Source organism: Lottia gigantea (assembly GCF_000327385.1).
Source record: "Lottia gigantea unplaced genomic scaffold LOTGIsca_6, whole genome shotgun sequence".
NCBI classification, from domain to species: Eukaryota; Metazoa; Mollusca; class Gastropoda; family Lottiidae; genus Lottia; species Lottia gigantea.
This window is the reverse complement of record NW_008710049.1, coordinates 837,893-845,188: the sequence shown is the minus strand read 5'-3', so window position 1 is coordinate 845,188 and position 7,296 is coordinate 837,893.

Below are 7,296 nucleotides of genomic sequence, written 5' to 3'. Positions count from 1 at the left end.
GTTTTGTTTTCATCCTTGAGGTGGTCATATTGGAAAGTCGCTGGCATAAAAATTACAAATGACATCTGGAGTGGGACACTTAGGCCTGAACCAATTTAAGAATTTTTTTTCTAAATTCCAACGAAAGAGACAAGTGTTGCATTTCATTGTCAGATTTCGTATTTGACAAGGTCGTGGGATAACTAGAGTTCCAGGTCTATATAATTCTAATAAAAAATCGAAAAGGATAGGTATGGTCTGCTTCGCGCGCGACAGGACATGCCGATGGGAGAATTCTGTTTTATATAGATTTTTTTTTATCACCAACCTCAGCATTATAAAACATATAGCAGTGGTCATTTTTACAACACTAGTCTCGTTCTCTAGAAACATAATATTATTTTATGTCATCAGATATTTACTATTAGATTGTATGATTTATGGATCAATTTCCGCCCTCAAACGTCGGAAAATTTGATTGGCTGTTCGACAAATTAACCTTGACAAGAACAATATTATTCTTTTTTTCACTTTAATAGTCAATTCCCCGAGGTGGCGCTATGTCTGCCAGTCATAGGATTTTAAAGATATGTCTTCAGTTGTCCCCCAATAATAGGACACAAAACTCAGTTTTGTTTTACCGTTAGATTTCGTGTAAGTAATATACGTTAATCAAACAAGAATCAGGTACAGAAACTTTGAATACGTCTCAAAAAAAAAATTTCCGACATCGATCAAATGATTTCAAAACTCAACAACATTCTCATCTCTTCAAAAACGTAAAATGAATTAAATTAAGACAGAAGTAAAAACTTTACAGATTCGGTATTGAAATTAATTCCTCTTAGTTATGAAACCAATTTCCCTCAACATTCAGACATAAAGGAAGTTCACCATAACGCGCATGTGTAATTAGTCCCCAGGCAGTAAGACGGCGGAAGTAGTCTGGGAATTCAGCTATTAAGAAATCATTAGGGCGGAAGAATCTTCAGGAATATGTCATTACGAATTTATAACAAAGAAGCAGACGTCGTGAACAGACGCCATTTTGAATCGTAGAATTAAATCTTAATTCTATTGAACTTAACGGAGCGGATTCGGGTTTCATAATTAATTCTAGTTTTATTATAATAACGGTTGTAACTTTACTACATCACAGGCATCAATAACTAGACATTCAAATAAACACATCCATGTAAGTTTTGGTAATAGAGGATAGATATTAAAACCAATAAATACTTAAGTATACTTAAGATAGATCAGCAAGAACGATATCGAATCCCAACAAAGTTCTCTTGTCAATATCTGACTGTTTTCTAGTTATGCTGATCTATAGAGTGACCAGGTTGGATTATTCAAAAACGTGGCAAAATGGTACCAAACATTAATCACATTAACAATACGTCAAGTTCCAATCAATTTCTAATAAGATAATAGTTAAAAAGTAACTTTACTACCACTGCACGTGTATATACACGTCATGGTACACACTATGCACGTGCGTGTTGACAAGTTAACCAAGATTTATGACGTTTGGTAGAAAACAGGCAGTAAAATACTAAGTCATTTGGTAATTGGAATGAAAAACTGTTAACGGTTTGTGACAAGACATTTGACCTACTATTAAGGCATGACAAAGCTGTATCAAGAAGAGAAGGGGATGTAGAGCAACCTGAATATTATGACATATTTCCAACTGTCTCAAAATACCATGTGTGCTAAATGTGTCAACTTTCGATTATGAAGTGCAAAGGTATAGAACCCAATAAAACATTTCTAAATTGGCCGTGACAGGACATTCGAGGTTTCAAAACTAGCTTTGGTTCAGATAAGTTACGACTATTCTGCGATTAGAAGGGGTTATTAACCAGCAATGAAAATTTCATGAAATGTGCGTCTGTATACGACCTTGCATTGGATTCCAACAGCGTCTGTGATTGCAAGTTAAAAATTCAGATTCATCAATTTCAAATTTTAAAAGAAAAATTTCAATCATTATGTCCGACAAGTCTTTGTTTTATCGTTTCAAAGAATGAATTCCAATTTTTATGTCAACTCAAGCGTAAAACGACACATTTATTAAAAGGTTGAAAACAGATTAGTTATTTCGTTTCGCTTTGATTTGACGTTAGGAATTCCGTAATTTGAGTGAAACCAGCACACAATGTGACGTGTCGCTGGTGACGGTTAATTAAAAGACAACGAGAAAGCAGGTTTCTGTAATTAAAAACTCTTCGGAGAAAAAATGACATTAAATGAAGCTGATGTTTCAATTGAATCCATCCAAACAACATGGTCTTCGTTTGTATTCAAGATGGCAACTTAACCCTCTGATTACGATACACTGTTAAAATTATGTGTAACATGTCACTCTCTACGGTGCAATACACTTTATGATGGTAATCACCTATCATAAGATGTCATTCATTTCAGAAGGTAACACTCTAACAGTGTGACAGAAATATATTGGACCTATTTACAACCGTTAGGGTGTTACATGAAAGCCAATGTCAGCGTAAAGTGTACTCAACAAGTCTCAGAGTGTTGTTCTTTGCTTATAATTTGTAATGTAACTTTGAAATACAGATTGACACTGAAATTCAAATTTCCCAGCATGCCAATCTCTTCACGTGATCCACCCGGCCGCCTATATAAACTAATCCTAATCTAGACTAGAGCTACCAATCGACCACCAATCAACAAGAAATACCATGATCAGAACGAGTTTGGAAGAATGAAGGAGACCGAGTAACTCACGCCACACCATCCAGGGCCGAGTTTCACCGCCATGTCATTCGACCCGTCCAGATCTAACGAAGAATCAACAACCAAACCAACAACATAGAATCATCCAGTTCCAACTACCAACTACTTGTCATCTACCTACCTACCTACCTACCTAGACTAGAGCAGAGTGATTGATGATTCTACAGACGAAAAATGAAAATAAATAACATATATACTGCATCTAAACTTGTGCGTTTGCATCTATATATTCACACATCTAGTAGTGTGTGGGTATTTTTTAAAGGGAAGTAATAAGGTCATGTGTAGAAATTAAACATTATACCGTAATTGTGGGCCGAATATATATCGAACCCAGAATAGTGGGCCAAAAGTGTAATCAACATGTGTATGTGTACACTATATTAGGTATAAAGTAACAGAGTAAAACAGCTTACCCATGGACTTGTGTGAACCAACAGCTTTTTTTTTCCTGATCAGTACTATTCATAAAAAGTATTTCTGAAAACAGAACAAGGCCGACAAAAACTGGACTCTGACTTGCCTTTCCATTTAAGTAATAATGTGTGTCAATTTGCAAGGTAAATTTTGAAACACATGTATTTACATTATAGTTGTAATGAAGACTTTGCAAATCAGGCACAAAAAGGGATACTCTACTACTCGCATTAATAGCAAAATCAAAATTCCTGGCTTAATTTAGTTGCCACTTACTACATTTATGTTTAAAAAGGACATAAAATACCACAATCATTGAATCGAACTGTAAATTACGTACAATTTGTGAAATGATCGTTCTACATGCCTACACTAACAACAAGCGCATCAGATTCTACTTTTGGTTCATAAAAGAATTGCAGATAATCTTAAGTTCAATACAGAATACTAGCCGATAAAAGAAAAATTCTATCATAATCTGTGTGAAATCTGTACAGATAATAATCATAATGATGTGAATATGTTACTAGATATGGGGTATATTTATTCTGATGAAAAAACCCGAGGATTATTTTGTCAATCCAAATTACTCGTCAGCTAATAGAGTCTGATATCTAGCCTACTTTATTGTCTGGCCACAATGATTACAGAATAACATTTTACCAAACATTTTAATATGAATTATCCACTCAAAAATACTACCCAAAGTCTAAGATTGTCCTTGGGTTGTACAAATGCTAACCGATGAAAATTATTATTTGAAAATACAGAAAAATCTCAATTTAAATGTAGATTATCAAACATCACATATTGAGGACAAAATTTTAATGACATGCAAGAAATGTTTTTAAATTTTTGTGTGTGTGAAATTATAGAAAGATTCGAATTCTGGATTATAAGTAATGTAATAATATATCTACTAACTAAGAGACGGGTAGATTCTTTACCAGTTTCGAGGATCACTCTATTGACCATTGATGTTTCTGACTACACAGGTTCCAAAGGTCAAATTTACCTTGTCAAGTAAAATTTCTATTCTATCGTAACCTGTATTGTCTTCCTTCATTGCAGGTTCATAGGCCTTTTGACGATTTTTTTAATTTTTTAAATAAAGTCCTCTTCCTCTTGTCACGGAAAGTTCATATTCTACCACAAATTGTAATGGCTTCCTCAATCGCCGGTTCTTTAAGTAATTTCAAGATATTTTTTATGCTTGCTTCTTCTTGTCACGAAAAATTCTTGATCTGAAATTACCGATGACGTTTCGAGAATGGTAAAATAATCCTATAAAAACAGAAGTTGTGATTTTTATGACCAATTGCTGTCGGAAATATCCCGTGTTACATTAATATAGTTAGACAGGAGATTCCGTTAGTATATCTCTCAGATTAGGTTCCGTTCATTTTCTCGAATCTTAATAATCTCCTTATATCAAACATTGACTAATGTAGTGATGGAGGAAATGATGCGAATGTATGGACTGAATAGAATGAATGAATTATGTAAAACACAGTCAGAGAAGACCGAACTTGGTTCGCAGTTCGTTTTATATTTTTCGTTATTTGAACTGAAACCGTTTGCTACTCCCTTTCCATCAGATTCATGGATACACGATAGTATACTACTGTGTTGCTTTGAGTTATTCTCCCAAATCCAAACTCGTACCGAGACTCATTATTCTAACACATAAACATATTGTATCATAGGTTAATTTTCCAGTCAAGTAATGTAATGTATAATTGAAGATATCAATTGCAACTTGTTGGGGTTGTTTTCAAACAGGATCCAGTATGTTGTCCTGGATCTTAATGGTTGTTCATCAGTCAGATTTTACGGCAACATAAATTTATGCAGTATTGCTGGTAATTACATTTAGTTCACGTTAAAAGCAAATTTTTCAATGCAATAGTCAACTAACTTCAACACCTAACCGACCTCTGAAAGATCAAAGTCAGCAGTCTCGAGCTCCATTAATCATCACGACAGCGACAACTTTTTAATATTTCAAATTGACCCATTTATTGTTAGTAATGGAATGAGAATTGTAAGACAAACTATCGGCTATCAGGGATCCCTGATTTGTCAAGTCTGGTTATTGTATTGGAATTCAGAATCAGCCACAAGCTGATGACACATCTAATGATAATGATTTTACATTTCAAACATCCTTTATTTAATTCATGGACGACAAACTGAAAATACTTGCTTTAGGTAAAAGAAAACTAAAAAAGGGAGATGATTACAAATGAAATTGTTTGGTGAAATTTGAATCTATATAAATACCCTATATATTAAAGAGGAGAAAAGAGTAAATTTAAGCATTATGTATCCCTTCACAATGCATATCGACCGAAAACTTTCCTTCTTTGAAAGCGATTGTTGCACGCACTATAGTTTAAAGAAATAAAACGATAAATTTTCATAGTTTATATAGAAATATAAAGCATTTGACATTAATATTACAAATAAGGGTTCGAGGCGATTTGTGATCGTCACTAACAATGATTAATATTCATAAAACAAAAGATTTTAATAATCCAATTAAATTTGGAAGCTAATTAATAAATACAAAAGTGTCATTGAAAGATAAACCAGATGGCAGCTTTGAAACAGGTAATAAGCACAGTGACTACAAAAGTGATAATAACTTTAGGCGTGCTATACCCACATGAAAAGTAAAGATTCGCATGCGAAGAGAAATACTAAAACTACCAAATGAACAAGAACAATAGTGATAATTATGTTTTGACTTTTCGTGCCGACGAAATTACAATATGCAAAGTATAATATAAGTATACCATGCTGACAACACGATTTTTAAAAGAATGCAAAACAACAATTTCTGGTCGAAATTAAATGAATGTATCCCTTGAACGCAGCTGGTGGTAGAAGAACAACAGGTTTTTTCTGAATTCTTAAAAAATACTCGGATGCGATCATTAGGTTAAGAATAGTTCATCACTTTACATTAGAATCGTTAAAAATACTTCAACTCTTTTACCCTAATGAGACCTCTGGTCAAATCTGCGTGTTGAAATCTTTAATTAGATCATCAAGGGATTAAAAAGATAGATTGACTCAAAAGAAACTGAAAGCTTTTCTCTTCTCAAGAGGCTTTCTATCAATCACGCTGTAACTGAACATTTCCGATTTCGTTTCGTATTGGAAACCCAGCAGTTTAAATTATAGGTAGCCGGCTGTGTTAAAATTTTGGAATGGTTTTTAATGAAGTTAAAGAGACGACTGTTACAGAAGTGTCAGTTTTTAATTGGAATCGAGTTGACACTTGACGCGATGAGTCACGGCCAAGGCACCTTCTAATATCAAGGCATCGCCTCTTAAAATCGTAGGAGAAGATGGTCTTAAATGTCTATATGTTGATGTATAAGACCATTTGTCGCAACCTTTTAAAGGGTAATCTTTCCTTGGATCCGGTGACATCATCGCGATAGAGCATTCGCTCGCAACATACGAAATCAGTCAGAAGATGCTTAATGGAATGTTTTTAATTGCATTTTTAATACATGGATGTAATCCATTGGTATTACTAAATGATTACGATGATCAATTTGATTTATGCTGGTATATTCCCTATAAACATAAACTTGTGCCTGTGGTTCAAATCTGTTGAGATTGTAACTAGAACAAATGACTTTAAAAAAAAATTATCGTGACATAAGAGAACATCTGGGGGAAAAGGGGGCTCGCCATGAAAGAAGAAGCCTTCTGAAACACAGGCTGTTGGAAATCGAAAAAGAGAAGGTGATATGTTCCTTCTGTTCTCAATTGCATCCTCAAGTGACCATTGCATGGCATTGTCTGTCTTCATTAATCACAAAAGAGTTGAAAATATAAACGTAAATCTCAATTTCAGTGTATTTGTGATGCTACCATATTCATCCAATATTCTGGCATACTATAACACACATTCTCCAGGCTAAATCGAAAGCTTAATAAGATTGGTACGTGATTGATTTGATTAGTTAGGATTTCAATTGAATGATAATATAAATATTATTAATAATAATAATATCACAAATTCCCAAAAAGGGGAAACCAATTAAAACTATATTATTGTCCTGTTATTTGACGTTTCGGCTTACTGCCTTCTTCAGAAACACCCAAAATAGATCG